This window comes from Trachurus japonicus, chromosome 16, assembly GCF_045865225.1.
Source record: "Trachurus japonicus isolate A0001 chromosome 16, Traja_1.0".
In the NCBI taxonomy this organism is placed as follows: Eukaryota; Metazoa; Chordata; class Actinopteri; order Carangiformes; family Carangidae; genus Trachurus; species Trachurus japonicus.
Window position 1 is genome coordinate 26856139 of NC_140922.1, and position 23557 is coordinate 26879695.

The following is a 23557-nucleotide window of genomic DNA, read 5'->3' on the forward strand; positions in this document are numbered from 1 at the left end:
CTGATAAGAGCAGCTCATCTTTCCTCAGCTCGCTGGCAGCTGGAGTAGAGCTCGCTCTCTTTTTTTTAAAGACAAGATAATGGTGGGAGATGCCGGCTTTTCTTGTTTTCCATCCATAATGAACAAAGTGTGGAGAGAGGATTGTAAAAATCTGCACTTTAGTTCAATCAGGGAGACTTTTTTTTCTTCTATTCTTCTATTCCGGTAAAAAAGTTGTACAAGAAAAATGAAAAGAATGAGGGAAAGTGCGGTGGATTCTTTTTTTTTTCTCTACTTGTATCTTATGAAAAATAGTTGAGGTGGGGAAAAAAATCAAATGATTGAGGGAGTATGTAGTGAACTAATCCTTGTTGATCAATGCCTCCAAGGAACTTGACTCAACTTCTGATTCATTTATGTGTAGGAGATCCAAACATTTCATGAAAGCATCTAACTCAGCCAGAGCTTAACCTCGTTTCTAAAGAAGTTATGAGGGGGGGCTGCTTATGCAATATGACAGTAAAACTCCAACCATAAACTACTGTTTATGCCCCAGCTGTAAAAGAAAGGTGTGTTTCCTCTGCCCACTTCACTGCACGTCCTCTGTAGTCCTTCCATCATTTCATTTCAGTCTTGTGTGTAAAAACAATCAAATGCAAATGTTAGGGAATAGAAAAAAATACAGGAGCTACCGTGCTTATGAATGCAAGGTTAATTGCGCCGTTAAACAGAGGTACGGATGTGTGTGAGTGTGTGTGTTTCTCGTGGACTCGATTGTTGTGAGTTCCCTGAAACATGGTTTTGTTTTGTGCGTTGGATCTGAATCAATTCTCATTTACATTTCTCCCTAGGTTGTTCTTATGTAAAGTTCGAGTTTCTTTCTGTCAGTTTAGTTTGCATCAAGTCATCTCCAGCTCTTTTCCATCATCTCCCACTTGGCAACATGTGTTCAGGCTTAGATTAAACAGGAGAAAAAGAAGGAGAAAGTATGTTACCAGTTATTGGAAGTGACAAAGAAGCAACCCACTCTCCTTCAGTCAGCTCCTGTCTCCAGTGTGATGATATATGCCGAGAGAAACGGCTCCAAAAGCAACAAAAATCAGTATTTAAAGTGTCACGGTGCTATTAGAATTGCATTAAAACTCATGTAAATATGCCAAGTCCCTCGACGGCCGCAGCAGTGCAGAACAGGACTTCCTCCTGGAGAATGTAGATGTTGTTTTGGAGAAGATGAAGCACACAGGCCGGGGACTGGGAGGTGATTTAATACAGCTAGCATTTAGAACAATAAAGCACAGACAAAGCAGCCACTTGGACCGTGCTTCAAAGACCAGTGTGCTAAACACTTGCAGAAAGACATTCTTTGGACTCATGATCATTCGAAATAGCGGGAAAGAAAGAATTAGGGAGGAAGTTGAGGAGGAGGAAGGCAGAGAAGACGAAGAAGAGGAAGCCAAACACACAAAACTGTCAACCTGATGATACTGCAGCAACATTAAAGGGAAGGAGATTTCACTGTCCGCTTTCATTGAGTTTCGGTTTAATCTGCCGAGTTCATCTCTTCATCCCGTCGTCCTCGTGTCTTCCTGTCACCCGAGCTGCCCACAGATATGCGCGCCGCCCGTTCACCCGCCTCTCGAATTAACGATAATTCAACGCAGGTCAGCGAGTGTCCTGTGGCTCCGAATGACCCGCAGAGCGGCAGAGCAGAAGTGCTGACTCAGCACGGCGGGAAGAAGGACCCATCTTTAGCCAGAGCTCCATTCTGTCTCTCATCAGGTGGCTCAGTTCAGTTCCTGTACCAAATCTAAAACTCTGGCAAGCCCCGTTTTGTAGACCTGCTGGACCTACTGGCACTGAGATCTGAGAGCCTGTACACAATATAATGTGAAATAATAAACTTCCTTAAAGTATCAGTTCTGTAAGTCAGAGCCAGTTTAGCATGTGGTTTAAGGAGGCTTTTGTTTAAGAAATTAATGGCAGATTGTTAGGGACACGTCATTATTAAAAACAGATCAAACAGTTCTGCAGCTCTCTGCGGACTGAACTCCATTACAGTCGCACCTTGGACAACAGAGGGCACCAGCTGTATTTTCTCTGATTGTGTTACACAGAGAAAAGGGGAAACATTATATTCTGATATTCAAAGAGACATAACTGTGGCTTGAATCAGGTTCATCTCAGTGGGAGAAAAATATCAAAGGCAAAAAAAAAGACAAATAAAAAGACAAATTCTTTTTGTCAGTTCAAATGGACATCATTTCTTTATGCAAAATAAGAGGAATGAAAAAAACCAAAGTCTCGCTGGCTAATTAGGCTGTTTAACAAAGCTCAGAGGTATACGGAGGTATCATATTTTCATTAGATTTATTTAAATCTTTTTGTTGCATGCAGAAAAATGTGCTTTATTTGGTTTTAAAAGAGGAACAGAACACACTCTGACATATCCTACCAGTAACTCAAGCTTCACTCTAAAATGCTACCGCGGCGAGAGCGGGGTGTTTTTCCTCCTAATTATTTTACCAGTCCCACTTGCTTACTCTCCGAGTGATTAATCAAAGTTAAGAAAAGCCAACCATCAACTGGGGCATGTTTCGCATTTCCTCCTGCTGGTGGAGGATCCGTCTAGGGCCTGGCTGCTTGGCCTTATTACAAGTTAATTGAAACCTTGTTTAGAAATACCAAGGTCAACATTTCCAGCCATGTTATCCCAATTAGTCTGCAATGAATCCCTTTAAACAGGGGGTATTGAGTGGCCGACCCGATGTGCTACTTGAATTCCCGGCGGGACACCCAGATTCAGAGCCTGGGAAATGAAATGAAGGAGGGTGACTGGACTGCCTCCAGTCAGACGCTGGGAGGAGAAGGGGCGGTGGGGGTGGGGGGTATGAGGGGGCTGCTGGGTACTGCCACTGCTCCGTGTCTCCATTTACAATATGAGTAATTTTATTACAGGCTTTAATCAGGCTTTCTAATACATCTCGGAGCGATGCTTGATGCTTCCTTTGATTTTGTTTGTGTTCATGCGGGTGTTAAGTTACAAATACAACATTTTCATGTAAATTAAAAACCCACCATACGGTAGGTACAGATTAAAGCCATTTTCATACTTGTCAGTCCAGAGTTTTTCATGTCGGGCCTCGGCTGCAGAAACTGGTTAAACAGACGTCACAATGCCCCTGTGATCAATAACAATCGCAATCAATGTTCCCTCGAGAAAGAACATTTTTGTTGCAAACAGCCATTTTACATAACTGCAGCGCAGGAAAAGCAAACATGTGCAAAGAGGTTGTCATGCGGGATTTCAACCCGACCAAAGGCTTTATCAGCTGATTTCACTGATTAGAGAGGAGGAAAGAAGAGAAACTGATCATTGAAGTCAGCTGGTCACAATGAAAAGCAGCTCGCTCTCGTCGGTCGTCAGTGGCACTTGATCACATATCATTGTTTGTGAGTGTGAAACGCATTTTAAACGTGTCCTACATGTTCTCGCGACGTCCAACGTATTGCATGTATTGTATTGTGCGTGCGGTTGTTACAGTAGAACATAACAACATGTGTTTAAAGGCCGAAAACAGTTACGGGAGTTCATGTGTTCAAGGTGTGCACTCAAACTGTGTAACCCAGCGCAGCCGTAAACACACGACCACAGTAAAAGGCTGCGGCATCACAAGGCTACGTGAACCAAATCGATAGAGCTAGTTTACAGGCAGAACATGTCTGAACCGAATTTCAGGACAAGCCATCAAATTAACCGAAAGCCACAAATATTCAACTTTCATGGAACCACTAGAAGATTATTTAGAAGATCAAAAATATCATCAAATCTTTTTGTAATTGAAAACGTTGTTCCTGCCGGTGGCTCCAGATGAAAAAGAAAAAATCAGGGATTCACCCTGGGTTACTGTTCATTTTTTAAAGACAAGAGTCTGTGTGTCTGAAATATCTATATAAAGTCCATCCAAGAGATAAAGACGTTTCAGTCGGGTGCAAACAATCAAGAAACCGGCGCAGCTATCTTTAAAGGCATGTGGCTGAAATAGCTCAGCTGAGGTTTCTCTGTGCTCAAGCGAAGCCAAATCATTTAAAATTTTTATTTTTATATCACAAATTACAATTTCCTGTCTCTCTCTGTGGGTTTAACAATCTGTACAGCACACAACACCATCTGTCTTTGAATCCTCCAGTCGGAGAAGCAGAAGAAGAAAAATGACCCAAACAATGGAGGAAAGCTGAAGTATAGAGAAAAAGAGCAGGGTGTGTACAGAGTTAAGAATAACATACCAGATTTACAGTATGGAGAATCAGCATGAGAATATTATATATTGTTCGCTTTAATGAAGAATATGATCTCAGAGGACATGGACAGATCGGCCCTGTCCAGACTACACAAACACACAGGAGGCAAAAAATAACCAAGCAGATCATTCACACGTCGAGGGGGAAACAAACTCACAGAGGCAGAAAAAGGGATGTGTGATGATTCATATGAATTCAGCAGGATAATATGATAATTCAGCACAATTCAGTGTGAAGAAATATGTTTGCATTCCTGCGTAGTCTGCCCCGACGCGACGTTCCTAATATGAGCAACATAAGGGGCCGGTAGGCAGGGAATCAACAACAGATGCCACGATGACATTATTTGTATGTGTAAGATTAAAGTGTTGAAGCAAAAGATGAAGTGTTCATTTCAGAGAGGCCTTGTGAAGTCAGTTGCATTCTTACGCTGATGAATCCCACCAGGGTCTGCTCGCATGCTGTGAAGACACGGAGCACAAACAATCTGATAGCTGATTACAGTTTCTCAGAACAAGTTGTTGCATCTGGAAAGGAGCAAACGCAGTCATTTCTTAAAAATATCAAGCAGATTCTGTTCGACGTTTTCATTTGATTGCACTCCAAGCAAGAGATGTTGTTTGATTTCTGCTTAGAGTCATGTACTATATTACTCAGTTCTGCTCGAGTATCTTGTAAAGGAACAAAAGCAGCTCTTACAACAGGAAAATGTGGCTGATTACCACATCTGCTTCAAGACACATTGTTCAGCAGAAACATGCGTAAAAGTGTGCAGCGTGCGTTTTGATTTTGAATTTGAAATGGCACCCGGAGGTGTATCTAATAAGAATTCATTTACTCACCCAAAATATCAGCAAATCAAAATATTAAACAAACCATTACCGCTCTTGATGAAGCGATGACTTCATGATTCACTTTGTAAAAAAAAAAAAAAAAAAAAATTGGATTACGTACAGGGGTGTTGTAAAGAAAAATGAGGGTGAATGGGAACGAGCTCAATGAGCTATACCACTTCCATGTTATTGATGTTAACTTTCTAAAGGAAAATATTTTCGCTGTAATTCTCCTTCGGTTGAGCGAAGCCAGAAGCTTCCATCACAGGCCGAGGGGAGAGACAGGAGCATGAGCATGAGGACCCGGTGCGAGCTGCTGCTGCTTATGTAAGTACAGCTCAGGATGAAGGAAAAGCAGCGTTTCCAGCAGCAATCAATATCAGTATCTGTGTGATGTGAGTGATTGCGTGGAGGTACAATGAGGCAGTTCTAGCGAGAGCTCCCTGCTGTGGTTTCACAGCTTCCAAAAACACAAGCAGACGGTGTCATTACGTTGCCTTTAAGCCAGCCCCAGCCATGTTGAACGCCACGGCTTCTCCTTTCACTGCATTTCCACTCCAAACACACAGATCACTGCACAAGGTTAAGAAAGCAGGGCCTGTGTATTTTGGCAGGTGGAATATATTCTGAAAGAGCAACAAATCTGCTATATTTAGTGTTTTAATGGCGGAGGCAGCAGAAGGAACCCAAGGCTTTTGTCTGTAAGAAGTAGAAGGACAAGGTAGAGCATCACAGGGATGACACAAGAATTACAAACCTTATTATAGAATTATATGTTAGCGAAAAATGAAAACGCTGCACATATAAAAGTTTTAATATGACATTTTTCTCAGGTCTCCGAATGCGTAACACTCGCCAATCTGTCATTCATTCATGCTGCCAGCGTGGGGCAACCAGCTCATCCTAACCTCCAGCCAGACGAAGACAGAATGAGGTCTGACATCTCTGTTTCCAGCTCACAGGGCCGGGGCCGCTCGCTAGATTTACAACCCAGCGTGGTGGAAGCAGCGGCAGCGGCAGCAGCAGCTGGCTGCGCTGCGCAAGAGGGAAGCTAATCTTGTTTACATTCAATCTGCTATTTCCTTCCCTCTGAAACCTTGAGAGAGCAAAGTCATGTAATACTTGTATTAAAAATAAGTGTAGCAGAAATGGGCCTACTGGCAGCGTGCAGTGAAAGTTTTTTGCGGCCTGGCCAAGAGGGCCTGCAGCAAAAAGGCAATCGATACGCCCAATATTCCAGCACGTACTCTCAAGTAACAATAAGCCGCATTTAGACCTGCACCACAAGTCCTCGACCTGCTCCAGAGAAAACAACAGAGCCTACTTTCTGTGTCCATGTCGATTGAAGCGCGTTGGTTAATATGATGAAATGTAACATTTGTTGGTGTGTACTTCGATATACGTGTGCGTTAGCCTGTGTGTGTGTTAGTGTGGATGTCAGAACATGAACATTTCGTGTTGCGCAGTACAAACTCTGATATCCAGCCGATTCAGAGGTTTGCTATAATGATGCTTTATGGTTATATTATAAAAGACAGTGGTGGTTAACTCAGTGTGAGTGAGACATAGCAGGTTTGTTCTGTAAATCGACTGTACACTGAGTCAATACAACTTCCCCGTTCTTTATGATGCTCTTATATCAGACCAGCTCAGCCTGAGGGCTTGTAAACCTTTTTTTTTTTTTTTTTTGGCTGACTTCTCGATGTGTTTTTTCCTCTGTAGATGTTGCTCTGCCAGGAATGGAGGCCTACAGGAAACCAGCGGCCAAAACTGCAGCCATCACGGCCCTCTGGTGTGCTCTGGAATGAGACAATTGAAACTTCCTAAAAAGGTGAGAAGCAGTTCAGGGCATAAAGAACGAGTTTCTGAAAGAAAACATAACATCTCGCTGTAGGAGCGAGCCGGCAGTTTGCAAGTGCCCGCAGCACAGTGGGGAAGGAACACAGAGGAAGCACGCTGCTGCTGCTGCTGCTGCTGCTGCAACAGTGTCAAGCCCAGTTCCTAACCAGCCGTGGCTAACCATAAATGAAAACTATGGCTGGGAGTACACCTCCCTCAGGTGCCACAGGTGCTTTGATTTTTCCAGGACTGCTTACATTTGCCCAGAATCCCAAAGCTCCCCCTCCCTCTTTTCATGGACGTTTGTTGGATTTATGGAAGGTCTGGTACCTTCGCAGCCCTTTCCCAATGAAGGCACACACACACACATACACACAGTGCATGCACATGCATCCACAGATGGATCCATGTAGAAAAAAGAAAAGAAAAAGGAATTACGTCTGACTATGCAATGAAACCAGCTGCAGCCACTAGAGTTACCACTTTCACCCGTGTCCAAGGTTTGAAAAGAAACAATCAAAATGTGGTAAAACAAAAAAAAAAGGTAGGATGAGGAAAAGTTCATTTCACATAAGTGATGATTTTGTGTAAGTGCCCTGGGAAAGAAAAAAACTCAAAGCTGATAATGAATGCAACAAATAAAAGGAAATGGGGATAAAATAAGAAAAAAAAAACACAACGGAAAAGCGCATTCTTTTTACGGAAACTAAGTTTCAAACTGAAACCATGCAATCACCACATTAAAGGGCTCCCATTCTTAAGACAACCACCGGTATGCAGTGTGGATGCCAGGGTAGTGTTTTCCATTAGATTTCTCTGTTTTTTCAGTTGATCTGGCAAATTAACTTACAACAGGCTGAACACAAGATGCAGCCTGGAAAGGAGCATAGCAGCAAATTGCATTTATCAAAAACACTCACTGGGACTGTTTACTTTATGTGATCTAATAAAAAAAAGCTCATGCTGAGAGTGTTTCAGTGATTGCATATGGATATAAGAGAACAGTAAGCCCCAAGTACAACTGCCCAGACCACATGAAGAAGGGCCACATTTAAACTCCATCACCGTCATTTGTTTATCACTTCAACCTATTCATGGTATCTTTGTGAGACAGTTTTTTCCCATGCTGGTTTCCCTGATGGGGATGTGATTGCTCATGCTCATTGTCGCATTCTTCAAGGATAACCGAGCTTATAAAAGCTGTCGGTCACGTCGTCGTCACTGACCACTTGACACGTAAGACACAAACACAAAATTTATACATAACGCATTATTTCAAGGGTTAAAGAGATTTTAAAAAACCGTCATCTTCTATTGAAGGTCAAGCGCTGGCACAGAAGTTTGTTTTTTTTCCAACCAAAGGTTTTATAGAGCCGTGGTGTTTGTTGACTTATGGTTAATACAGCAGCACTCTCATCCACCCTCCTGAAAGATCATATGAGCCGGTTTCAATGAAAAAAAAAAAAAAACCCTAAGAAAACACGGCTGTTTCAGTTGCCTTTCCTCTCCACCAAAGACTCAAAGACATAAAAAACACACCTTGGGATACATTAATACTGGGGCTCCCTTTTAGTTCTTTACAGTTGTGTCCAGAAAACATATAACTGCCATTGCTCAAACTTTTGGATGACATCTCTTGTTAGCTAAAAAGTGAGCAGAGACATGACATCTCACAAAGGACAGGGAAGGAGATCAGACGGGATCGTCAGTGTTTCGGTGTGAGATGAAGACCTCCAAATAGGTCAGTGGAGCTTGGACAAGAACTAGGATGACCCTGTAAAACGCATCACCATTACACGGTTTTATCCAGTCCTCCTCTCTTCCCTCTCAGCCTTGATGGAGAAACGCATGATGAACTTTGCAGATTCGTTGGCTGTGAATCAAACCAAAAAAAATCAAGCTCCCTCTCACCCCTTGCTCTTTTTTTTCAAATAATTTCTGTGTTACATATGTTAAACTTGAGGTATGAAATGGTTTTTATTGTAATCTATATAAATATGAAGTTTATAAATTCCAGCCCTACTAAATTGAAACCCTAACGCCCTCCCTATAGTTCCACCTTGTTCCCAATGTCTCGATCCAGCTCGGTCCCAGCCAATACAGGTTCTTGAGGGTCACGGTCCTATAGTTTTTATGGATCTCTTTAAATCATCAAGCGCTTAGCAAAAATGGCGAAGGGTCCAAAAAGTAAAACAATGCCGTCAGGTAAGTAATGGGGCGTTTATGCTCTATAGACCACAGACCACCCAGCCGGCACCAGCAGAAATTGGCCTGTTTGCAGCTGTACAGTTCTAAACAAGGGGACGGACCTCCACGCACCGATCATCAACTCTGGTTGGAAAGCCTTCAGAGGATACGGAGCACTTTAATCCGGTGAAAAGCGGAGCTGATGGAGATTGATTGTTCTGCGCTGTCGTTTCTTCTCTCATTATTTTTTTGTCTCTAAAAATAATAATTTGACATTTTTACTGGTCCCCAAGGAGAAAATCCCTTATCACCTGGCCTCCCCCGCAGGGAGGTGACAGGTCAGGATCGGACCCAGAGCAGTGCTGCTCCTGGGAATGGTAGTGATTCACTGTCTCTCTCAAGGACACTTCAGCAGGGTGGACGCCCGCCAGTGTTGGGGCCTGAAGGATTACACACCTCTAGGCCTCTGTGAGCAAACCAAGCTTTGACTGCTGCGCGACGCTTTAGTGCATCTCTGTGTGTGCTGTTCTCTGGTTTTTTGGCATTTGCATATTTTGTTTGTGTCCTCAACTTGTTCAGCCACTGGACTGCAGATCTCCTGCCCTCAGGCGCAGCACGGTTCATCGCCTACAATGAGCTCCCCACTGACCACCCACCCACAGGGAGTTGAGCGCTGCTCTCTGACCCCCCTCAGCAGACCACTGGCCAATCACTGTGGAGATATGAGTGGAACAAGATGAGTGCAGTGAAGATACGCCAGTGTGGGAAAAGTAAAATGTCCTCAGTAAGCAACAAGCACCCAAACCACAAATTTCTGTTGGAAACATAACAACCACTCATGATGGGAATTAACTGCACAGCCTGAAAACTCTAAGCTTCTCGTCCTCCATCCCCAGCATATGTCTGTCTGGCAGCTGTGGAGCACTTTCTTAAGGTAGAGCTAGATTATGACAAGATTAAAGCTCATGAGGGGCTCTGAAAGTTTTGCAATAGCAGCCTGCACAACAGCATTCTTTGGACATAAAACGTAAGCAAGGGCTGCGAGGAAATAAACACTTCCAAATTCTACTGCTCTGAGCCGTTTTGCATCACAAAGGTTAATTTAATAGTGGTGAAACCACTGTAGACAGAAATTATTATCATATGCCATATTCTCCAAGGGAGACCTGATTTTATTATGTTGACTTTTAGAGAGTGGAAGGCCCAGTGGAATCAAAGCTCACCGTCAAATGTCCAGCCAGGCCAGTATCAGCCAGTTTCGCATGACCTTCCCTGTCACAGAGTATATTCCCAGCTTTCATCTCCCGGTGGATTTTCCTCATAAAATTCAGATAGCACAGGCCCTTCAAGGTTGATTTGAGGATGTAGACTATCTCATCCTCATTGAGCTGTGCAACAAAAACACACAAGGTTTGTTTTTCCAGTGATTAAGATACTCCAAAATATCAGATGCTGAGAGGCCGCTCGTGGAATAAAAAAAGCAATTGGTGCAGTTTAATTTGGTTTGCAGTTATGGAGCAGCAGGTGCTGTCACTGGTGGTCCGTCTTAATTTTAGAAGCTGTAAAACATGTGGAAGCAAGCAGTCATGTATTGAAATCATTTCATCCATCAAAGCTTGTTTCATTTTTCTGAAATCATGAAGATCAAGCACGGAAAAAGAAATGGCAGTCTGTGTGCAGCCTCAGCGGCGATGCCCGACAGTACGCTTTTCACTGTCAGTGCAGATGAAGAACATTTTCTCGACTTAAACTGACTCACAGTAAGTCGACTGCATGGAGGACTTCGTTTTTTTTTCTTCTCAGAGTTCACTGATCAACGTCAGTGTCTCTGTCTCTAGGTCTTTATCCCATGTTGAGCCACCTACTCCTGCAATAAGTCAGGCCTTTAACAAGTCAGGCAGCCAGTTGCCCAGACAGTCGGCCAACCGGTCCAACAGTGGCAAACAAGTGTAAGAAGGTTTATGAATCAAACGTCCCCTGGCTGATGGCTGGCTGTTCAGGACATGAGTCACACACACCAGAGTGGCAATGGCAGAGAGCGAGGCAGGCAGGGATGCATGGAAGAAGGGGAAATTCCCATTAAGGGGTGGCCAAGGAGCTGAACTTGGCCAAGTGCTCCAGCAGAATGTGCACTTCATTAGTGGGAAAGTGCCGGGGAGAACCAGGCTGGGCCAAGTTCTTTGAGGCACGGGAAAAGCTAATAAAAATCCAAGCCAAGGAACCATACAAGTACACTTGAACCAGGAGACGGAGCAATGCAGCAGGACAGCAGAGGTCTCATCAGAAAAATGACCAGAGAGGCATAAATGCTTGCATCAGTATTCCAGTGGTCTGGTCTGTCTGTGCAGGTGACATCATTTGTCGTGGGGGATAAAGAGGAAGACGGGGGGTTTCGGGGCTACTGACAAACGCAACACAAACAGCAGTTTTAAAGTTGTGATTCCCTGCAGAATAATGCAAATTACTGTATACAGAGAATCCCAGAGAGGATTCACTAGTCTGAACATCCAGATTTTGTGAATCCTGTTTCGATCAAGGCTGCTTGACTTACACCACCACCACAGTGCACACCAAGACCCCCGGTGCTGGAGGTTAACACAGCCCCAGCAACCACACAGCTGTCTGAGCCAGGAGAGAGAGAGAGAGCACATAAAACACAAGCTGTTTCATTGCCATACGGCTGCACGTATACCGCACGGTGCTGCTTTGACTTATGTAAAGTGGATTTCTGTCACAGTCACAATCCCACACAGACCTTTAGTTCAAGGCACGGTCGTTAACGGGAAGAAACAGAGGAGGGACACAGAAGGTGGAAATTTATGCAACTGATTCCTGAGGATCAATGCTGGAGGTGAAGATGTGATTCACGCTATCGTCAGGAGAGGAAACGACTATAATTCACAGGTTCGTGGAGACACACACGCAGTGGAAGGGCCCAGGCTGATCATCAACGCTCGGTGTTCTTGATGCTGTTGAAGCCCCGAAACACAAAGAGGCAGGATAGCTGAGTATTTATAGACAGGATCTCCCTCGTCAACAGCGAGCAGGCGTCGGCCAACAGAGGTTGGGCCCGAGCTCGCAGCACCTGGACAGTTACAGATCCCTGCAGTCCACTTCAACTGCTTGGACTCACCATGCACCACAGGAGCCTGCTTCTCCCCTACCCTCCAACCACAGAGTCCTCCGCTTCCATCTCTCTCCATGCACTTAGCCCATGTTTATTCTCTCAAATAGTAACAAAAGGACGGGGCCGTCGAGAACTGTATCTTTTTACAACGTGGTGACATCACTTGTAAAAGCAGCGAGGTAAACACATGGAGCTCAGGCTCCTGGTTTTTCAGGTTTACAGTTCCCTGCCTGTCCATCCAAAGGGGCCCCGTGTAACCCCTGGCGACCCCCGTACCGCTGTCTGACTCCTGACTGGGGTCAGAAACATTGCTCACATTCGTTTCACAGCCCAATGAAATCACCCCAATGGACACGCTTGCTCTGTACTGTTAATTCAGTCAGGGAGGTGCTGGGAAAAATGTGCTTTTTCTCACTTTGTGCTGTAACACCAAGTATATGAATGAACTTTTAGCACTTTGGCTGAGTGAAAAGATAATTGAGATAATGAATAATAATATCATACAATTCATCATAAAGAAAACAGGAACCAGCTGGAAACATGAAGGGTCAGAGAGAAAACAAACAGAAAGGCATAACGTAAAGCACCAGGAAGGTTTGAAACTGAAATGCCATTTAGGGCTATAGGGCTCCGAATCTATAATGATCAAATCTTTATGATCAAAAGGCAAAGCATTAATTGTAATGACAGAGAAACTATTTAAGCCAGTCGAGTCTAAGCTTGCAGTTACACTTGTCATTTCAATGTGATTTTCGATATCTGATCATAAAGCTCTTATGAGGGAATTTCTGGTTACCCACACTTGGCCTGAAAAAAATCTCTGTTATGCACCTCATGTGGTTGTGTTTAATTCAGTTTGTTCATATTTTCCTCCATCTCTTTATGTTTCTCAAATGAATAATGTGCCTGGACACGGTCCAGACAATGTGGAATTCGACTGACAATGAAATCTAACCACCTCAGATGTGGTGCAGTTCGCTGCACTGCGAGCAAAATCAGCGCTGAGAGCGTCCTGAGCTGTCCGTCAATGTATCAGGGCGGGACCGGATAGTAAAAGAGTTGTTTGAGAATGATCAGGAACAATGTCGCTTCAGCTGAGTCAGCATTAGTCATCAGCCGCTAAACAAAGGACCAACATATTTAATTTGACTACATCTCCTGTGTTGGTACAGAGCGGCTGTCGCAACGCACCAGTTTTCATCTTAGAAAGGAAGAAGTGAATGGGACTTGACTGTAAGTGAAGCCAGTGAAGATCAGCTGATCTCCAGCTGTGGAGTCATAGACATGGAGCTGGTTTCTGCTGGTTACTGGGCCACTGGGCTGCAGTCAGCACTTTAATGAGCAGCATTTGTCTCTGCTTCCTCCCTGCGGTCACTTTTACAGCATCTGTTGACTGTTGCTGCGCCCCCCTATTCCATACCACCACCCCCACCCCCCACCCTCAACCAAAAGTCCCAGATACACAACAGCTAAATAAAAACACACAAATTAGCCATGTGGACCACGGTAAACATTTCCAGCTTCCCGGTCCAAGCCAGCTGCAGCTTGCTAAAGTTACATGTGCTGTACTTCGACTCCACAGCAAAAGACTATTTCACAAGCTCTGTTGCTGAGGAAGAGGGAACGCCAACATGCTCTACCTTCTCCTGTGTCCTCTCACATCTCTACCGTATATAGACTATGACAGATGATCACTAAACCAATGCTTTATTTCAAGTTGTCCTTGTGATAACTGTGTTTTTTTTCCTCCTTTTTCAGCCACTTGGGGGCAGCAGAAGCAAGTTGTGAACACGACACGGACATTTGATCACGTTTTAAATTGATAGCGAACTTGGTCGGCATCGTAAGCAGCAAACGTAAGTCCCATTATCTCTACTTTTAGCTCTGTTTTTGGTCGCCGCTAACTTCTGAGAACAAATCCGACAACGCTGTCTGCACTTGCTGGTTGCTAATTTTGTATTTTCGATGTTTGGTGCGGAGCAGGTGGCACACAGGAGATTTTACAGCTTATTTTGCGACAAAACCAAAAGAAAACGCTATTTGTTGCAGCTTAAAATGAGATCATGAAATCAATTAGACTGAATCAAAACAGTTAGCCTGCAAGAGGCCAAATTGTTCCACAGAGCTGAGGCAGCGGTCGAGTAGTACATTTCTGTGGGTTCATCACTCCGAGCGACACCTTTTACATTGATTATTGCCACTTTAAAGTCAAGCACTCAGCGTAGTGAAAGAGAAATGGCACAGACATCAGGCATAAACTTGCAGAGTGTTTTTAATATCTCGGTTTTGTCGGCGTTACAGTTCAGTAAAACCCCATGCACTACCTATCTTTCACTCTGTTACAAACTGACCTTTACAGGTCACCACGTACTACCAAACCTACTGTGCCAGGTTCTATTAAAAAAATCTATTGCCTTTATGAGCTTATTTATAATTACCAAGTGCACTGTTACCAAGGGAGCAGCAATGAATTTCCGTGTTTAAACCACTAATACATCTACCATGAGCGTTAGCAGAGATTTATAAATCTAAAAAGTCGGTATAATTGTGAATATGGAACTTTTATAGTATTTTTAACAGCTCCCCGAGCTTCGCAACCAGCTCCCGGGCCCCAGGAGCCTCCAGCAAGCCTTCCATGGACATCCTATGGACTGCATTTCACTTCTTCTTCTTCTCCTCCTTGTGCCCTAGTAGTCCTACTCCACATGTGAAATCAATACCACATCATTTATGGCCAATTCTCACTTGCGCCATCAAATCTGGAACATATTGCCAAAAATATTACCTTTTTTTTTTTTAATACTCTCTCTTCAAAGATAAAACCGACTGTATTAAAAGAATCTAAAAAAAAAAACTGCAAAGATAGCACAAGGGAATAATATGACACCACATTTAAATGAAGTCAATTGTGTCAGTGCATAATAATGCAATTCTTATATCGTGCCTATAGTAAATGGATTCCTGAGAAGCATTTTAATTTCATGCCCAAATGGCAAGGATGTGTGATGGGAGCCGCCCGCCAGCGAGTGTTAATGTGGATGTGCAGGGGCCTCCACCAGCTTTAGGCCCTCTCATAGGTGTTTAATAATAAAGACTGGGCCCATCCAGCCCAGCACTTTGACTGAGATTATGTGCTTCACAGACCAACCCCAGGGCCCTTTAACTTTCATAAAACATAATCCTGGAACACACTTCCACCATCCATCACTCTGACGCACGCTGCACATGCAGAGACACATTTTTCGTTACAGTGACAAGTAAAATTCAAGGCTTTTAGTCAATATTAAATCTACTGAAACACCATTCCACACAGGCACTTTTCTTCACCTGTGTCATTCAGGACAGCGCTGTGCAATTTTCAAATGCAAGCAGCGAGAGAAGGAGTAGGCTACGGTCGGCCAGGGGGAAACGGCGGAGCCATTATTTGAACCTCCACAGAGGTGAGAAATATGTGATTTGTGAGCAGTTTTAACACTACATCACACCTCTCTCTGCAAGCCCCTTAACGTCCAATTACAGCATTTGAACAGCAGTGACAAGAGAGTGTTTCCATCCAAAAGAGTAAGAGGGGAATGTGGTTTTCTTTCCTTGGTGGTATTAGGAGTATTTTACCAGAAACCTGGGCACCGATCTGAAAGTCTACGTACAGTAAAGACAAAGTAGCCTGTTTTTCTGTGCATTTCCACTCCCATCTGACACAGCAGCGCACAACACTCATACACAGTCTTGTTCCAGGAGGACTTTTTCCATCCGCTTCAAACAAATACTCGAGTTGTGACTCGACTTCCCCCTGGTTTTACGACAAAGCACCAGTGTTGATATAAAACAGGTCATTGGGACCTCCCCAGGACCAGTTTGGTGGAGCTGTGCAACCTGCCAACATCCACAGCCGCCCAGGAGCCCCCCTTTGACCAATAACTCCACTCTCACCCATATGTCGTAAACAGCTTAAAACCCTATTAAAAGCACAAATAATTTCAGAAACTAAGTAGACATTTATAAAACAATATTTCCTGTCTGTGAGTCGAGCGTATGACTGTGGCGACTGTGTAACCGTATGGATGCAGAAGCTGTAATGTATTCCTGGTGGTGGTCAAACTTTTCCCAGGCTACAAGTTGTGAACATGCATCCTATAAATGCATTAGTCAAAGACGGTGATTTACTGGGCTGGAAGTGAAGTGATTACGAGTGACTGATGAGAGAGCAAAAGCAACCTCCCTAAAGACTGCACCTGTGTACATTAACATTTACTTACTGTGTGTGTGTGCGTGTGTGCTGATGTAATAATGCCTGAAAGCGTTTTTTTTTTGTGTGTGTGTGTTTGTGTGTATGCATGCAGTTGCAGTCCACGCACTAAATGCAACCATACATGCTTCCAAGCTATTAATACAAACCACATTTGAGCAGAAATCCATCAATGACACAAGAGCCCATTCAAAAAAAAACAAAAAAAAACTGATGTTATTTTAGTTCAAAGAGCAGGAGGGAAATGAGAGGCAGAGGAGCAACAAGGCTGGACTACAGCCAACAGTGGTATTTTTAGCTGCACAGAGGAAAACAATCGCCTCCTCCGTCCTCCTTTATGATGGCCACATCTCTGTGAGTCACTGGTACAATCATGATAACAACACACGGAGGAAAATATTTCTCTGTGTGGGTGAATTAATTGCACTGTCCGATATGAGAAAACGGAGACAAGTGACTGTCTACAGAGTAGCTCTCCCGAAGGTCCTTCACAGCCAAAGGTCCTTCTTGTAACGACGTCGAGATCTGCTCTCGATTTTTTTTTTTTTTTTTTTTAAAGTGGAAAGCCATTTCCTGACTCTCTTTGTAATGTGCATATGTCTGGCACATCACAAAGGGAGAGAAAGGCAGGGGAATAAAGAAATTATATGAAATCACACAGGATGAATGTTATTGTTGTTGCTGTTGATGTGGGAAAGTGACTGGGTCTATTGCCTTATTCATTCCTCATCCAACAGAAATGTTTTCAAGGAGGCTTGATTACACTAAATCATGACTAGTAGTCTGGATCAACAACTTCTTGGAGCCGTTCATTCATCTCTCCGTTCCCCATTTCAAGCCTTTCCATCCATCTATCACTCCATCTTTCCACTGCATCTCCTTGTCCTTTTTTTGCCATCCCTCTGTTTATACATCTTTCTATCCACCGAATCTTCCTCCATCACGTCGTCCACCCTAACCCCAAGCCCTGTTAAATCTCCCCCTCCACCTCCTGCTTTCATCACTCCGTCCTCCGCTCCGTTTCCATCCGTCCACCTCGCAGCAGGTAGAGGACGGATGCAGCAGGTCACAGGGACCTTTTAAAAACGTCACTTTTCTTGACAGACTGGACGAGACACTCCACGCTCTGTTGATTTATCCTTCCAGCGTGCCGCAGTAACTTTGTTAACGTCTCTCATCAGCCTATTAACAACACTTGAGCGTGGCCAGGAAACAGGTGCTGGGAGAGTTTTACTGTCCATCACCTCGCCAGCAGGAGCTCATCGACAGTAGTGGGAGTGGGGAGCGACCTTCAACGCCTCGGGCCCACAAAGGCTTACAACTTGTACTGTAACGAGCAAATGTTGGATTCAGGCTAAAACAGTAAAAAAAAAAAAAAGGGCAGATACAACAATAAGTGAAACTGACAATCTGACATTCACGCCCACCTCAGAGAAAGGAGCACAGGTTTGAACTTCTGTCTTTCTTCTCTCATTGTACTTCGATTGATCTGTCACTCTTCATGTGAATAAACAAGTGCAACATTGGTGCAGCGTTTATCCCTCTCCTTATTAATAATATCACATCTCCCCCTTCTCTCTCTCTCGCTCTCTCTTATGACAGCTGTCTTTTCACCCCTCCTCCTCCTAAGTTTGGCCGTTAGGAACAACTACACTTTTTTAGACATGGTCAGACAAGAGCACAAGAGCTCTAGCTGTTCAACTCCAGCAACCTTTCCTCGTCTGGACCTTTAAGGCTAAAAGGCAGCTGCTTGTACGGCTCAGCTCAGCATTAAGACATGAACCAGGTGAAACAGCTGCCTGGTTCTGCACAGACGTCCCATAATCCACCTGTCAGTGAGACTAAAGCTCAACAACTAATACATTATATCTTGTTTCTTTAATCTGGGCAGAACCTGAACAACTTGTGGTTTCCTTCAGTAGCTCAGTTGATCGGTTGATTAGCTTGTTGGGAAGTCAGTCAGTCGGTCAGGACAGACTTGAGGAAGCTTCTGGTCGTGGACAGGATATTCTTTGAGAAAACACCATGACGATCACATAAAAGAGTAAAATTAAAATGACTTTATAGCAGAGATCATGCTTGAGGCAGTTTTGTTTCAGCTTCTCTCTGCCTTCATTTCAGCTGTGGAGTAAGTGGAGCTCTTCCCTACGTGACCCCGACCTTGGCCTGTGCTGTTTTCTTTTTTCTTGTTTTTTTTTTTGCACACAGTTGTAGACTTGTCCACTTCCTGCCGGTCACCGACCGTGTCTGACTTTCACCTTCCCGTCCCTCAGGTCTTGCCAAACGTCAGTGTCTGAACCATTACAGTTTACACAACTCCGTCTCTCTACACTTGTTTCTCACTTTCCATCTACTCACTTTTCCATGTTTCTTCTAAAGTCTTTCCATCCGCTGCACTCCAGCATTTCTTGACACTTCCATCCCAGTACTCGTAGTTCTCGCTCCTCCTGTCCGTCCATCACAGCTTGTTCTCATCACTCCATCTCTGCAGTGGATCCATCTCTCCATTTCGCTTCAGAAACCAGACAGACAGACAGACATAGCAAACTATTTCCCATACACCTTCTTCTTCTTCCTTTTTCTCCTTGGGGATTTTCCCAAACAGTAAAAAATAAAATAAAACCACGTTAGTTAACTTTAATCAATGTGATTGGTGTTGATTTTTAGCAAGCTGTCAGTCGAATGAGCTGTTGATTTAACAGATATCGCATGTCTGATTGGGCCTTTTTCAAGGCACATTTACGACCGTGCTCTGTTTCTTCACGTCTCTTTCACTCTGCTTCACACCAGACAACAAATAACTAAAGAAGTCATATTAATGGCAGGGAGCTCCACAGAAGTGCCTGGCCAGCACAGACAACTGAAAGGAAGCTATTTGCTGACAAATGGGATTTGGTGCTGGGCTTGAGCAGCATTAACTGGTGGGTTTTATTGGTTGAAGGAGCACGATATCATGGCGGTTTGCTTCTCTATGTCTCTCTGGCAAAGTGGATGACGTTGCAGGGAGCAAAGGCATTTGGTCACGCAAAGGTGCCGAGCGCTGTTAAACAGATGGCAGGAGACCAGTGAAGAGAGTGGCAATGGACAGCAGATGGAGAAGAGATCATGCAGGAGACCAGAGGAATGCAGTGTATATACACTAACACACACTGCCAGTACCCTGTCCCCGATCACAACACACATGCACTTGATGAGGCTGTCCTCTAGTTTTTAGTTTTTTTTCATCATATGCCGCATAAAATGTTCAGACTGAGATTTAAAATTGCACTTTATTTTGTGTATCCTCGTAAAATAAACAAGGGAGAACAGAAAAGAGCAGGTTTTCTTATTCTTTAGAGCATTTATCCTAGACACTGATGTTTTTTTTTTCTAAAGAGTATTAAACGCCTCATTCATCCTGGTTCGTAAACTGACAATAATGCACTCATCACTTACTGACATGGTTTAGGATGAAAGCTATAATGATATTCTGCAGTAACAGTAGTTTGAGAGTGAACCAATAGGGGGCAATGTTGTACAATAAAGCAGCAGCAGCAGGAGGAGGACAGAGCATGTGGCTGTCATAGCTGAGTTACAGTCTGTGCTGCACTGTCCAGGAAAGTGAGGGTTCTGCAGAATGTCATCTCCATCTGGTTTCCTCAAACCACTTTGAAACAATGAGACCGTGTATTAATTCACTTAATTCATTTAACCCGCCGGGAATATGTGTTCATTTATTTTCATTTCATTAATATGTGTTTGTCAGTCCTGTAATTCTCTGTTTCCTTTTTTTTTTTTTGGGGCCAGATGCAAAGAAAGAAAACTCTGGAAATGGGCAGCTCTGACATCAGCATCGTGTTACCAACAGAAGCTTTGGGTAATATTATCTTTAATTACGTCAAAACTGGTCTTTGAAAAAAGAAAACTGCTTTTGTGTTTATGAAGTTTTGCGTAAAATCAGCTGAGTCACACATGAATGACGCATTCTCGTGCATCCAACTCGTTTCATGGAGTTATCTGAGTTGTTTCATTGGTCTTACTTACTTTTTAATGAACTAAAAGAAATAGATAATCAAATTAACTTGTCAACATCTGCAGGAAGTTCAGGGTTATAGGGTTTTGGGGGGGGGGTTTGGTTTACGGTTAGTGCAGCAGCTACCACAGGATGACTAATGCACCTAAACCCATTCATATCATAGCAGACATATCATAACGCCCAAAATAGCATGCATTATTCTTATTGCCCTTTCTTATGAATCTGAAAATCGAGAACATCAACAACAACAACCACCACGAGGAGAGACTGAGCCCCCTTTTTCTTAGAAGTGCACATTTTAAGAGTGACGTTGAGGAAAATATGAGTGGAGGGTCTTTGAATGTGAGAGCAGCTGATGAGTGAGAACGTAGGTGGGTGATGTGATGTGATGTGTGGGGATGTTATGTGTATTGAACTTCTGTGCTGCAGATGTTATTTCCATATGCACATCACATCGATATTATTGAGATCAGTCAGTGAAAATCTCTGCTGTGCACTGTGTTGACATCAAAAACCAGCAGAAGACATCTAAAACTTTCTTTTTTTACCGTGGCAGTTTCTTTTAAAATAGTAGTGTAGTCAAGGAAACTATGAGTCGAGGGTCTTTGTATTAAAGGAAAAAAAAGAACAACACTGTTGAATCAGGTACGGTGTACAGTTTCAGAAACAACACATTAATAAAGGTTGAAAATTATTCAAATGAGTGACTGAAAATAATACCTGCGGTCTGCTGTGGCGGCTTCGTAATGTATTCATTACAAACTGAGGAACTGAAAGACATACGATAGATTGAAAAAGACACACTACATGATTGTATTACACTCTCAGACATCCACAATCAGCAAGAGAGGCATAACCCCCCCCCCCCCCCCTTCGCTTCCCCTCCCCTTTTTCTAGAAGTGCACAATTTCAGGTAAAAGCATGTGGTGTTGAGGAAAGTATGAGTCGAGGGTCTTTGAATGTTAAAACACCCATCCTGAGAGCAGAGCAGCTGCTGGGACAGGATGAGTGAGACTTGTAGGTGGGGATGTGGGGGCTCTGAAACCACAGTAGGTAGGTAAGTGTCACGGGTTCACCTCCCCCTGCTGCTCTGACAATATGGACCTGACATCCTGTGCACAGAGACACAGACGGCAACACAAGAGAGACACACAGGCAGTCAGACCCAAGTCAGACTCCAGAACGAGCAGCAGCAGCAGCAGCAGCAGCAGCTCCACACGCTCCGTCAAGGACTCTTCATGTGAGTATATAATAAGCCGAGGTAAAAAAGAGCAATTTGAAAGTGAGTCGAGGCCAGATGACAGGATATATAAAGGTCAAGATACTTATACAGATATCACGTTGAGATATCGGGGCAGGAAGATGTTCAATTTCTAAATTAATAGCACAGTGACAGCAGCTGTGGGAAGTCGGAAGCAGGTTACAAATTCGTCATGTTTTCATTTTTTCTCCCTCTCTCTGCGTAAAGGGAACTTATTTCTGATCCTGGCAAGAATATACAAAAATGAAATATCGTGAGAAAATTATTTTTTACAGCCTGAACGAGACCTGACATGTAGGAACCAGTATTTTTTAAAACCCCCTCTGGACTACGTCACGTCATGTCATGTTACACATCATTAACACTTTTTTATATTAAAAGTCCTCATCAGGAAATAGTCTCAATGATCTGTTCATAAGTCAATTCTGGGTCTTTGAATCTTTTGAGATCGGAACCGGTGCTTCATTAATATCCCCCCAAGCCTGCCAGTTCAGCCTCTGCTGTCCTGTCACTCTTGTGTTATTGGAAGAGAGAGGAGTGTCAGCCATTACAGGCTTGGCAGCTGCACTGAGCTGCAACACTGATACTCTGTGGGAGTCAGATTATCATAGAGAATGATGGCGGCTTCAGGGGGGACTCAGGGAAGGGCCAAAGGGCAAGGCTCTAACTCTCTGGCTCTGACATTACCACGACGGAGAAAGAATACAGTAATACTATAGTGCAAAATGCTGTGGCTGTAGAATAAAAAAATAAAAAGCATGTGAGGAACATTTTTAAAAAAGAGAGAAAGAGGGAGATAAAATCACCCAAACAGCTCGGTTCCCATTGGAAGTCCATATTTTCCCCCTCCCTGAGAATATTCTACATATCTTGAAAGATTTTAATGAATTTCGACAATATGCATTTCACTTGATAAATCCAAATTGAATCACTTGCTGATTGGATTAGAGAGAGCAGCCCAAGAGATATTAAAAGAAAAATCCACTGGCTGTTTCTTAATGGCCCCCTTTTAACAAGGACCACAAATAAACACAATTTACTTTATTGTTATACTTACATTTCCAGAGTGAAAGAGATCTGTTGAGAAACTAAAACGCCATCATAATCATCATCATCATCATCATCATCATCCTCTCTCTAATGTAAAAATGTGGAGGTTTTATGTGTCTTCTTAATCTGTCTTGCAATGGTTCAGTGTTTTGACAGTGAAAATAGACGCCTGGGTGATATGAAACCCAACGAAAACCACAAGCATGTTGTGTGCAGAGAATGTTTCTGCAGCGCGAAGAAAACGAAAATTAGGCTTACACGAGCACGAGCGCCTGGATAAGAGAGAGAGCGTGCCTGTTTTTTTTCTTTCTTTTCTTTTGGAGGGGGGGTCAGCCTATCTATCTCCCATGATGAGCGCAGATTCCTGGCCCTTTGCTCCCATTTGATTATGAAAGACTTTTTGCACGAGATCAGATGCAGTAATGAAATATATTTAAAATGCTTTTGTCTCTTGACTAATTGACTTGTTGTTTTTTCGTTGTTTTTTCTTCCTAATTCTCATAATTTTAAAAGCATGAACTCCCAGATGTTTGATTTTTTTTTTCTTTCTTTTTTTTTATTGAAGCTGTTTCTCAGCGATGTGGACAGATAACAAGCCTGTGTTCTGTCACTTTGGGTGGAGGAGACACGTTGTTGTTCGCTTAAAGTCCCAATAGGCGGCGCTGCAGACTTGCAATCTGAGCAGAAACTCTCAAGCAGCAGCAACACACACACTCAAACA

General features: G+C 43.4%; 1 protein-coding gene and 1 long non-coding RNA gene across 3 annotated transcripts in view; one reads left to right on the plus strand and one right to left on the minus strand.

Moving 5' to 3' along the window:
* Nucleotides 1-20604, plus strand: part of LOC146972536 (uncharacterized) — a 34184-nt gene extending 13580 nt beyond the window's left edge. For both annotated transcript variants that reach the window (XR_015037943.1, XR_015037944.1), the window contains exons 2-4: nucleotides 6834-6942; nucleotides 14023-14120; nucleotides 20297-20604. This is a non-coding gene — a long non-coding RNA (uncharacterized LOC146972536). The remainder of the gene's footprint in view (nucleotides 1-6833; nucleotides 6943-14022; nucleotides 14121-20296) is intronic.
* Nucleotides 1-23557, minus strand: part of atp6v1c1a (ATPase H+ transporting V1 subunit C1a) — a 423473-nt gene that overhangs the window by 256081 nt on the left and 143835 nt on the right. The window lies entirely within an intron of this gene.